The 12,720-nt window shown below is 37.6% G+C and overlaps 1 pseudogene; it reads right to left on the bottom strand.

Annotated features, from left to right (window-relative positions):
* The window catches only part of LOC110266333, a 2,052-nt pseudogene extending 1,416 nt beyond the window's left edge, over positions 1 to 636 (bottom strand).

The following is a 12,720-nucleotide window of genomic DNA, read 5'->3' as shown; positions in this document are numbered from 1 at the left end:
TTACAGCTAATAATTATAAAAAAAAAGATTAAGCTCTTTTCAAATTACTTATACGTTAAAAATACTATTTTTGACAAAATTTTTATTAATATATATTTATAGTTAAAATAATATCAAAAATTATTTTTTTGACAGACTTTAATCTTTTTATTTTTTTGCCTAAAAAATAATCTATGTTGTGATAGTGAACTACTCTAACTCTTGTATATAAAAGCCTTACCTTACTTATTGTAATAACTCAGTTTCACTCACTCCAATTTCACTACGTTACCAACACGGAACCTGCCAATATTTGCCAATGTTTATTGGGTTGGACCACAAAGCCCACTTAATTCAAAAAGCCACATCCCAAATTAACCCAAGTTAATTTTAATATCACTAGTTTACCACTCTAACCCTAATTTACCCCTTATCCATGTGTTCTTACCATTGAGACACTCGCCCAACCCCCATCTCCACTTTCAGCGCCGAATAGCAATCCGGATTGCTGTCTTTGTCGATCGCCGCTGTCAATGGAGTCAACGCTGCCGGAAAATCAGATGGCGCCACTAACAAGAACGTTCCCACATTTGTCCAAGTGATGCCGTCGCCGCTGCATGTTGCCATCGGAAGTTCTTGAAAGGTGCATCCAGTCATCTAGCTTTCAACCCAACACCGCTTCGTAGCTCCGCCTCAACACACGCTACAGCTGAACTCTTCTGGCCTTGTGGAGTCAATAGCAACGCTGCAACTATTTGACAAAAAATGTTGTTGTCATTATTCTTATATTGTTATCAATTACTTAGGAGCTCTTATGTTGATATGGTTTCTTTTTGACGCATTTTGATTATGTTATGGAATTTGGAACGTATTTGTGGTCCCCTCCTATATAATATTGTTGTCGTTCTCAACCTTTTTGTTGCCTTTCTCCCATGTTTTGGTTTTAATATTCTTTTGAATAATTTAGTAATATATTTAATTTAGTATATATGTCTCCCGACCCCATAAATAGTTTAATTTGTGGAGCCTATCCCTGTTAAATTATTCACCACCCATGAAAAAATAACAAATTAAAACAGTGATGATGAGCCTTATGACTATTCCCTTTGATATGGTACATTTTTTCTTCTATATCTAGTTATATATGTGCTATCGTTGATGCATTAACTTGCCACTGTGAGCCTCATCACCTTAATTTAAGGAAATTTACTTTAGATGTGTCTTCACATTCCTTTTTAAAATTACAACTTAACTTGAACTGTAGGCATATCTCAGTTACCTGTTTGTTTAGTTTACTTTCTACCATTGTTTATAATTTGTTATCAATAAGCTGGATCTAGATATAATAAATACAGGTTTGAAGTATGAACAATTTGCATAGGTTATTGTATCTTGTGCTAAGTTTTATTATGACACACAGAGTAGTAGTAACTAGTACTAAATCTTTTTGCTTCTTTGAGCAGGTTGGCATGTTAATCAATTCAGTTTATAAGTTTCTATTTATTGTCTTACTTTTTAAAAGTAAAAAGGAAGGATAAAAGTAACATTTCTATTAATAAATGCTTCATGCATCGAATAATAATTCACTGAATAATTAGTCAATTGGTATTAATTTTTTAATATTTATTCGTTGTTTCATTTGCCTATAGCTTAAAATTTTTCAGTTATAACTTTGTACCTGTTTCAAATTTGTTTTAAATAAGAGTAAGCTTAGCTACAAACGAAAATTATTGAAATATTTTACCAACAAAATAAAATGTATAATAAAATTAGGTAAAGTTTTCCCTTTTCATCTTTGCACAATCCCCCTCCCCTTGATTTTAGTGTATGTGTGTTTGGTTTACAGTTGTCATTAGTATTTACTACTAGATATTATCCTTGCTGTCATGAGAAAAACTCTCTATTATACTAGATTCTATAGAGCATGGATCACGACGTAGTATATAGTAATAGATTACTAACATCTATCTTATGTTTTGTACTCTATTAATTGTATAGCATATATTCTCAAAGGTAATAGCATAAAATTTCATTTGCTAGTAAAATTTTCTCTTCTAGTAATGAAAGAATTGACTTCATGTAAGTGTATGAATAAGTGAAAAATTGGTCATCAGTTAATAAATATACCTGTTGGAGATTCCGAACTCATTGGAGCCAACCGTTGGCTACATGTCTTCTACGCCTCTCTCCGTGGATCTCATCGTTCTCAATTCTTATCATCACATCTTTGCAAATTTTTTCAAAATATTTTATATTTCAAGATGTTTTATTTAGAAAATTAGAAATGGTGAATTAAGAGTTTTTTTGTTGACATGGTTCCCTGCACTAAGATGGTTTCTTATACTGTTATCAGCTATTCTCAATTATTTGACAAAAATGTTGTTGTCATGATTCTTATGCTATTATCAATTACTTTAGAGCTCTTATGTTGATATGATTTTTTTTTTGACGTATTTTGACTGTGTTATGGAATTTGTAACATATTTGTGGTTCCGTCCTATATAATATTATTGCCATTCTCAACCTTTTTATTGCCTTTCTCCCATATTTTGGTTTTAATGTTCTTTTGAATAATTTAGTAATATATTTAATTTAGTATATATGTCTCCCAACCCCATCAATATTTCAATTTGTGGGCCTATCCCTATTAAATTATTCACTACCCATGAAAAAATAATAAATTAAAACAGTGATGATGAGCCTTATGACGATTTCCTTTAATATGGTACATTTTTTTCTATATCTAGCTATATATGTGCTATCTTTGAAGCATTAACTTGCCACTGTAAGCCTCATCACCTTAATTTAGGAAACTTTACCTCAGATGTGTCTTCACATTCCTTTTTAAAATTACAATTTAACTTGAACCGTAGGCATATTTTAGCTACTTATTTGTTTAGTTTACTTTCTACCATTGTTTATAATTTTTTATCAATAAGCTGGATCTAGATATAATAAATACATGTTTGAAGTATGAACAATTTGCATAGGTTATTGTGTCTTGTGCTAAGTTTTAGTATGATACACACAACAGCAGTAAGTAGTACTAAATCTTTTTACTTTTTTGAGCAGGTTGACATGTTAATCAATTCAGTTTATAAGTTTCTATTTATTGTCTTGCTTCTTAAAAGTAAAAAAGAAGTATAAAAGTAACCTTCCAATTAATAAATGCTTCATGCATAAAATAAATTCACTAAATAAAGTAAAAACAATTAGTTTTAAAAACACATTTTCTTGTTTTTCAATTAACGCTTGTGATTTCATCCTCAAGATATAAGTTTTCTTTTAGTATGTGTGCATTGTGGTACAATTGCTATTATCTGGTTAAGTGCTGTATCGTAGTTCTCCTTCATCTAAACTCTAATAACATAATTTCTATGGTTGTAATTCTAATCCTGATAATATTGATGTACACTCATATGTTACTTGTGTCATTAGCATTAGAGTAATTTTTTTATTAATAAAGGTGGTTTTTGAATTACTGTATGTCTTCTTATCATTGTACTTGAGACCGAGTTAATCTAGAAAATAAAAAGCTGAAGCATAGTATTCTTTGGGGCTGAATTGTATTTTGTTTAATTATTTAGCGATTAACTTTATTTCATCATGTTCTTGTACCACTAACTTAGTTGAGTTTGGGGAAGAAAAGACAACTTTGAACCTAGACATAATTTTTAGACTGTTGCAAGAAATCAACTTCAAGACATGGGAAAGTCAGTATTACATCATTCAGAAACTTGTGTTTCATTCTATTTTAGCATTTTGTTTATTTTTGAAGGTCTTATTTTATGTTGACAGAAATTATTAGAGACACGGTGCTCACCATGCTACATCGCGAATTTGTTCAAAGATCTGGAAACAAACCAGGCTCAAGCAAAGCTAGATGAGATAGAAGCAATTGGTTTTGGTTTCTTGAAGCTAGTCCCAAAGTGGAATGTTAAACAAGGCATAATGGTGATGTTGGCCAAGGCCTACAACACTGAAATGAGCACCCTGAGTGTAGATCATGGAATCATCCGCATTGGGCCCGAGCTATTCCAGCATGTTTTTAGAAATTCGCCCGGTGGTGAGTATACTTTTATCTATTACACAATATTCAATTGGTTAAAATGGTTTCGGTCTTTGTGGTTTTTCCTTTATTCTTCCTATTTCGCTGATCATTTTACACTATTTTATACACATCCATATTGCAGCTGACGACTTCCCACTGTTCGATGGCGGGAATGCTGCCCATGTCTCAATAAAAAGAAGATTTCACCGGTTAAAAGCTATACAGCTGAGGTGTTTTGTTAACTAGTGTGCTATGGATACTAAAGATGATAGGATGGAGTTCAGGAGGCATTTCATCCTACTCGTGTTGAAGATGTTTCTGTGTCTGACTGTGCAACATGTCATCTCGCCATGACACATTGATACAATACTTAATGTATCTGATCACGGGAGATACCGTTGGTCGTTGCATATTTTCAAATCGTTAGAACAAGCAATTAGGAAGTACCAACGTAAAAATAACAAGTCTTGTGAGGGCTACATGTTTGACTTGCTGGTAACCTTTTGAATTCAAAATGCATTGTAATCTGACTAACCCTTGCATCCCAAAAATTAAGTTGTGTATACAATACCTGCAGGTGTTGTACTTCCAGAAGCTAAAGCATGGTGACCTCGAGAATTGTCAAGAGCCTGAGCTGTGGCTTTCTGCATGGACTGCGAAGGAGCTTAGCGCTATGGCAACAACTATTCAACCCAACCATGTTTCTTTATCAAACCTGTCATTCTTTTGTTACAAAAAAGAGAGTCTTGATCACTCATGATTGCTCATGGTGATCCAAAGCGACAAATAAGATTATTCCTAACAAAAGAGACAATCACGTTAGCATCATCAGTACGGGTAGGAATTGCTTCCACCCACTTAGAAACATAATCAATAGCTAACAGAATATATAAGAAACCATTTGAGTTTGGAAAGGGACCCATGAAGTCAATACCCCAAACATAAAAATTTTAACAAAACAACATGAGTTGTTGGGGCATCTCATATCTCTTGGATATGTTTCTAAACCTTTGGCATTGGTGGCAAGAATTACAGAAAAGATTTGCATCCTTAAAGAGTGTGGGCCATCAAAATCCACAGTCTAAAATTTTTCTTGCAGTTCTTTGAGGCCCAAAGTGGCCACCACTTTCAGAAGAGTAGCACGCCTCCAATATAGACTGGATTTCGGATTGTGGGACACACCTCCTAATTATTTGGTCAGCACCACATCTCTACAAATATGGGTCATCCCATATGTAATACTTGGACTCGCTCTTGAGCTTGTCCTTTTGATGTTTAGAAAAATGTGGAGGGAAGGTGCGACTAACCAAATAATTAACTATGGGTGCATATCAAGGAACAACCTCAGATATTGCTTGCAAGCTATCAAGTGGGAATGCATCATTGATAGGAGTGGAGTCACTTTTTATATACTCTAGGCGACTCAAGTGGTCCGCCACTAAATTTTGAGAACTACTCCTATCTTTGATCTCTAAATCAAACTCTTGCAATAACAATATCCCGCGGATTAACCTTGCTTTTGACTCTTTCTTAGCTAGCAAGTATTTCAAAGCCACATGGTCTGAATATACTACCACTTTGGTTCCAAGTAAATAAGCCCGGAATTTATCCAAGGCAAAATCAATTGCTAAAAGTTCCATTTCAGTGGTAGTATAGTTAGACTGGGCATCATCTAATGTCTTAGAAGCATAAGCTATGACATAGGTATCCTTACCTTCGCGCTGAGTCAGCGCCACTCCTACCGCATAGTTAGATGCGTCGCATATTATCTCGAACGGCCTACTCCAGTCGGGCTCTCTCGTAATAGGAGCTTGGGTTAAGACAATCTTCATCTTGTCAAATGCTTCCATACAATCATCACTCAAGTCAAACTCTATGTCTTTTTGCAGCAGACGGGAAAGGGGTAGTGCAACCTTACTGAAGTCCTTGATGAAACGCCGGTAGAAACCTGCATGCCCAAGAACAAAATGGACTTCCCTCATAGAAGAGGGGTAAGGTAAACCAGAAATAACATCGACCTTTGCGAGATCAACAGATATACCAGTATTAGAAACAACATGACCTAGAACAATACCTAGCTTTACTATAAAGTGACATTTTTCAAAATTAAGCACAAGGTTTGAACTAGCACATCTTTCTAATACTCTAGCAAGATTATCCAAACAAAGGTCAAAAGAATAACCATAAACACTAAAATCATCCATAAATACCTCCATACAATGCTCAAGAAGATCCGAGAAGATACTCATCATGCACCTTTGAAACGTAGCCGGTGCATTACATAAACCAAAAGGCATTCTTTTATATGCGTACGTTCTAAAGGGGCATGTAAAAGTGGTTTTCTCTTGGTCTTCTAGAGCAATATGGATCTGAAAATAACCAGTATAGCCATCTAAAAAGAAATAATGTGATTACCTGACATGCGATCAAGCATTTGATCGATGAAAGGTAGTGGATAGTGATCCTTGCAAGTAGCCAAGTTCAAGCGCCTGTAGTCGATGCACAATCTCCATGAATTCTGCACCTCTTGTAGCCATGAGTTCCCTATTCTCATTCTTGACTATGGTGACGCTGGACTTCTTAGGAACCACTTATACCGAGCTAACCCATTCACTATCCGAGATTGGATATATAATATCGGCTTCAAGCAGTCGGCTCACTTCTTTCTTCACAACTTCTAGAATTGTGGGGTTCCACCGCCTTTGAGGTTGACGGATAGGCTTGGCTCCCTCCTCTAGAAAAATACGATACTCACAAACTTGAGGGCTTATACCAACTATGTCCGCCAAACTCCACCCAATAGCTTTCTTGTTTCTTCTCAGTACATTAAGCAATCGATCCTCCTGTTGGGAAGTAAGCTCCTTTGCAATGATCACTGGGAGCTTTTGATTGCCTTCAAGATAAGCATACTTAAGGTGAGGTGGAAGGGGCTTCAACTCCATATGTAGCTCATGGCTTGACACTTGATTATCCAGTAACACTGGAGGTGGTAAGGTGTCTTCATCATAGTCAGGGGGTTTCTCCACACTTGCACCTTGAATCATGTTCTTCTCATCAACTATATCATGGTGGACTTCGGCCACAATCTCATCAATCAGATCACACCGGAAGATAGAATGCTCTTCCATCAATTTCAAAAGAATAGGTACCCGAGAAGGCATCCAATTTAAACCGAGAGGTCTTTACGAACGGCCTCCCTAGCAAGATAGATGATGGTCTTCCGGAGTCATTAGGGGGTATCTCAAGAATATAGAAGTCAATTGGAAAAATTAGCCCCTTAATGTTCACTAAGACATCTTCCGCTATGCCAACCATTGAGATTATGCTTTTATCTGCCAAAACAAAAGAGGCTGTCGACCTTTTCAACGGTGGAAGCTTCAATGTATCATAAACAGATAACGGCATAATGCTAACACAAGCACCTAGGTCACACATGCAATCAACAAATTGTATACCACCTATAGTGCAAGTAACCATACAAAGACCAGGATCACCACATTTCTCCGATATAGCACCCATCAAAGCAGAAATTGAGCTATCCAAAGGAATAGTTTCTAAATCATAAATCTTCTCTTTATTCATGCATAAATCCTTTAGAAACTTAGCATACTTAGGAACTTGGAGAATAGCATAAAAAAGGGGAATAGTTACCTCGACCTTTTTGAATATATCCACCATCTTGGGATCTAGCTTCACTTGCTTTTTAGTTCTCCTAGCTAGATGTGGAAAGGAAATTAGAATAGCCTCTTTCAAAACACTTTCCTCCTTAGAAGCTCCATCCTTCTGTTGAGCAACTTTTTCTTCAGCTGTCTCTTGTACCTCATCCTCATCTCAACATCTTCTACCTCAACAATATCTTTATCTTGAGTGGCTTCGCTTGAGCTTGGCTCCTCGAGACTCCTCTCTTGTAATGTAGTACTGGACCTCAAGGTGATGGCATTGAATCCACCCTTGGAGTTAGGTAAGGGTTGAGAGGGAAGTGAACTAGAGCTTGAAGGTTGAGTATTGGAGGTAGAGGGTGGTTCCATATGGGATATAAGAGCTTGGAGAGTAGAGGTGAGACCGGTGAGGCTAGAGGTAAGTGTATTTTGAAACTCTTTTTGCCCTTGAAGAATGGTACGAATGGTTTCATCTTAGTTAGAGGAAGAAGGAAGGTATGTGATTTGGGGGACTTGGGGTTGGTTGAGCGTGCTTGAGCTTGCCTTTGGTGAGGTGGTTGGTACCTTTGACCTTGGTATTGTTGTTGGTAGAGAGGGTTTTGTTGATACCGGTTTTGTTGGTAATTATTGTTCCACCTTTGGTTTCCACAATTGTCTCTTCCTCCTTGATTGTAGTTGTCTCTCCATCCTTAGTTGGGATTGTCTTGCCAACCTTGATTGTAGTTACCACCTTGATTGTAGTTATCGCCTTGTTGATAGTACCCTTGATTCGGACGGTTGTAATAAGCATTGGTAGCCACCAAGGTGTTGTCCTCTTGGAGTTGTGGACAGTCATCAGTATAGTGAGAATAGCACGCACAAATCCCACATACTCTCTGAGGGACTAACTATTGACATTGTTGTTGTGGAGGAGGTGGAGGTTGTTGTTGATTGAATTGAAGTTTCTTGAGGATATTGGTCATCTCTCCCAAAGTCTTAGTGAAGGCAGACTCAGTACTTGAAGACACTTCCGCAATAGCCTTGGGATGATTATTCATGTGCCTTCCATGCTGAGTAGACTCAGCTAAATCGGTGATAAGTTGCCACACTTCCGCCGCCGTCTTGTACTTTGTCAAAGAGCCATTACTCGAAACATCCAAAAGGATCTTATCTTGAGGCTTCATGCCTTGGGAAAAGTAACTAATAAGCACCAACTCGTCAAACATGTGATGGGACCACGAATCAAGGAGCTTCCTAAAACGTTCCCAATACTCATAGAGAGACTCTGATTCACCTTGAATGACGCAAGAAATTTTCTTCCTCAATCTATCTGTGACCTCCGATGGGAAGAACTTGTCTAAAAATTCTCTTCTAAGAAGATCCCAATTGGTGACAACATTCTCAGGTTGAGTGTAGAACCACTCCTTTGCCCTTCCCTCAAGAGAAAACGGGAAGGCATATAACCAAATAGCAACCTCATATGCACCATACCGCATAGTAGTTGAACAAGCAGTTTGAAAGTCTCTAAGATGCTTGATGGGATCTTGAGCGGGTAGACCATGAAACTTAGGAAGGATATTAATCAATGAGGTCTTTAGCTCAAAATCTGCATTCAAGTTCAGATGACGCGCTTGAAATGGTTGAAGAGTAAAATTCGAAGCTCCCGCTTCCTTGAGAGTGATCCTTCTAGGAGCGGCCATAGTATCGGTACCTAAATCAATAGAAGAGACATCAATAGATTTAGTAGGAGAGGAGTTAGTTTCTTTCTCAAATGACGCTTCGGATTCAACCTCGGGTAACATTGGTGAATTGGGTGAAACCCCTTCACCACCCTCGGAAACTAACAGACGCCAAGCTCGCCTGATAAACCCCATTTTTAGGGTTTATCCTGTGCTTAATCTAGTGGATTTTATCCATTATTCTCATACTTATTCATACAATTCGCATGTTTTACGTTTTTCTTCCGGATTTTATGCTATGATTGAAAACATGCTTCTTTGGGCTTTAAATTTGCTATGTTTAATCCTTTCTTATTACCATTCGATACTGTGATATGTGTGTTAAGTAATTTCAGAGATTACAGGGCAGGAATGGCTCAGAGGATGGAAAGAAAGCATGCAAGAGTGGAAGGAATACAAGAAGCTGAAGGAACTGCAAAGCTGTCCAGCCTGACCTCTTCGCACTCAAACGGTCATAACTTGAGCTATAGAGGTTCAAATGATGCGGTTTTAGTTGCGTTGGAAAGCTAACGTCCGGGGCTTCGAAATGATATATAATTTGCTGTAGTGTCCGTACAGATAAGCGACGCAAATGTGTACTCCATGCGGATGCGTTGCAGTGACGAAAAACCAGCGTGGCAGATTTCGCCCCAGCATTTTCTGGGCTGTTTTTGACCCAGTTTTCGGCCCAAAAATACAGACTAAAGCTAAGGAATGTATAGAAACTCAACACTCATCCACACACATTGAGATACATCGATATTAGGATTACTTTTAGTTTTAGATCTAAATCTAGATTAGCTTTACATTAGTAGTTTATGCTTTTGCTTTGGATTTTTGGATGCTAAAGAGTCATTACCTCCGTGAAGACATTACTTTAGTTTGTTTTCTTATTCCTTTATTTTTATTAATTGCTTATTGACCCTATTCAACTAAGTATGTTGCATTTTGAATTTATTAATATATAGAGTTACTTTTATTTTTAATTAATTTTAGTTTTATATTTTACTCTATCTAATTTATTATGTCTTCTTATATTTTTATGAATATTAATTCCATGTCAATGGAGTAGATTTTCTACTTGACATGGGGGTTGATTAAGAGGAGACACTTGAGTTGGAATGCTCAAGTGCTTAGTTAATTTGAAATTTGTTGGCTAATTCTATATCTACTAACGCTAGACCTTCCCAAGGGAAAGGACTAGGATCTGCAGATAAGAATCAGTCCAATCACTTGACTTTTCTTTACTCAGTAAAGGTTAACTAAGTGAAAACAACAACCGCTTTACATTACACTTAAGGAGATTCCAACAAGGATAGAACTTCCGATTAATCAATTCCCCAGTCAACGCTTTTTATATTAATAATAATTCTTAGTTTTATTGCTTTAATTTACAATTATTTTAATTACTCATTATCCAACTCAAACCTTCTCAAAAATTTCTGATTAATAAATTAGCACTATTTCCTGCAACTCGTTGGGAGACGACCTGGGACTTATACTCCCAGTATTTTTAATTCTAATTTTTGTGATGACCCTTTTTAAATTGGTGAGGCCTCTTTCCTCTCTTTCCTGTAACTCGTTGGGAGACGACCTGGGACTCATACTTCCAGTATTTTTAATTTTAATTTTTGTGACAACCCCTTTTAAATTGAGAAGGCGGATTTTAGTTGGTTAAAAACTATACTTGCAACGCATTTTGTTTATTAAATTTCTTAACTGGTCGATTTCTTGACGAACTGGTTTTCTGCTAGTAAAGAAATTTTTATAAAATTAATCGCGTGGGTGACTCGATCGCGTGAATGACCATCTTTTGAAAACGACGCGGCTGCGTGGGGCACGCGGTCGCGTGGTAGGGGTGGTGCTTCCAGCACCATTCCAGCCACGCTCCATCATAACTTTCTACCATACATCTTTTTACGTTGATTTTGCAGGGTCACGCGCACGCGTGAGTGACGCGCACGCGTGGGAGGCTGATTTCTCAAATGACGCGGACGCGTCAGGGATGCGTTCGCGTCGGCGTGCTTGTGCCTAAGGCACGCCTCCAGCCACGCTCCCGCGTAACTCTCTATAAGGGTTAGCGTCGCATGTGACGCGTGCGCGTGGTTCACGCGCACGCATGCGACGCGCTTTTTTTTTATATGCAGAATGCAAAATACAGCATGTAGATGAATATGCAGAAATTACGAATGAACACTAATAAAAATAAAATAAAATAAGACTAAGAATAAAAAGGAACGATTATACCATGGTGGGTTGTCTCCTTCCTAGCACTTTTAGTTATAGTCCTTAAGTTGGACATTTGGTGAGCTCCTTGTCATGGTGGCTTGTGCTTGAACTCGTCTTGAAACTTCCACCAATGTTTGGACCTCCAATAAGCTCTATCAATACTAAGTGAATTTCTCAAGCTTTGATGGAGTTCTTCACAAGCTTTGAGCTCCTAAATTTGATCCTCATGTATGCCTGGATCCCAAATCTTGTTTTTTCACCCGTCTTCAAGTGGAACATGATGATTCCATCTGGGTGGTAAGCAATCCGAATTCTCACTACGGCATCCAAACAGCCTCCTAGACCCATTCAGTTGTGCTTTATACCAACCTTTGCATTTAAACTTTGAGCTTTTCACCATATTGAATCTTGCATGATAATTCCTACCACTAGCCATCTCCCTCTTACCCGTAAAGCCACAAAGAGCTCGAAGTTGACCATCTGTCTCAAGTAACCCATATTCAAGCGAGAAGGTAAAGGTCAAGGATAAGTATTTTACCCAGTTGAATGTTGTATTGGATGGTAATGGCTTTGGGGGAGAGGTCTCCAACAACTTTGGTAAGGTAATTTCAAGCTCCATTCTCTTGTGCTCTTCCTTGATAACTTCCACCTCTTTGCAAGCTTCTTCAATTTCAACCTCTTCCTCTTGGTAGCTTTCTTCCAATTCAATATCTTCTTCATTACTCACCAAGGGCATGGGAGGTTGTGCTTCTTCTTCTTTAATCTCCATCTCTTGATCAACCTCTTCAAAGTCTTTAGCCATGATATGCCTTGGAGGTTGTACACCCTCTTCAACATCAAATTTAAACGTCTTGGAAGGAGGTTCTATGACTGGACTTTCCCATGGAGATTCAGCATCTCCTAAGTCTTCAACCACTTCTTTCTCTTCAATAATTACTGCTTTGTCCAGTTGTTTTAGTATAAAATCGTACTCATCCTTGATGATTTTCTTTCCATGATAACTCCTTTCAACTACTCCTTCATCTTCAAGGGTCTCTCCTATCTCCACATTTTGGGCCTCCTCTTGCTCTAAGACAAAATCAGACTCCTCCTTGATGTCTTCCTT

The sequence above is a fragment of the Arachis ipaensis genome, chromosome B01, assembly GCF_000816755.2.
Source record: "Arachis ipaensis cultivar K30076 chromosome B01, Araip1.1, whole genome shotgun sequence".
In the NCBI taxonomy this organism is placed as follows: domain Eukaryota; kingdom Viridiplantae; phylum Streptophyta; class Magnoliopsida; order Fabales; family Fabaceae; genus Arachis; species Arachis ipaensis.
This window is presented reverse-complemented; position numbering and strand designations above follow the sequence as displayed.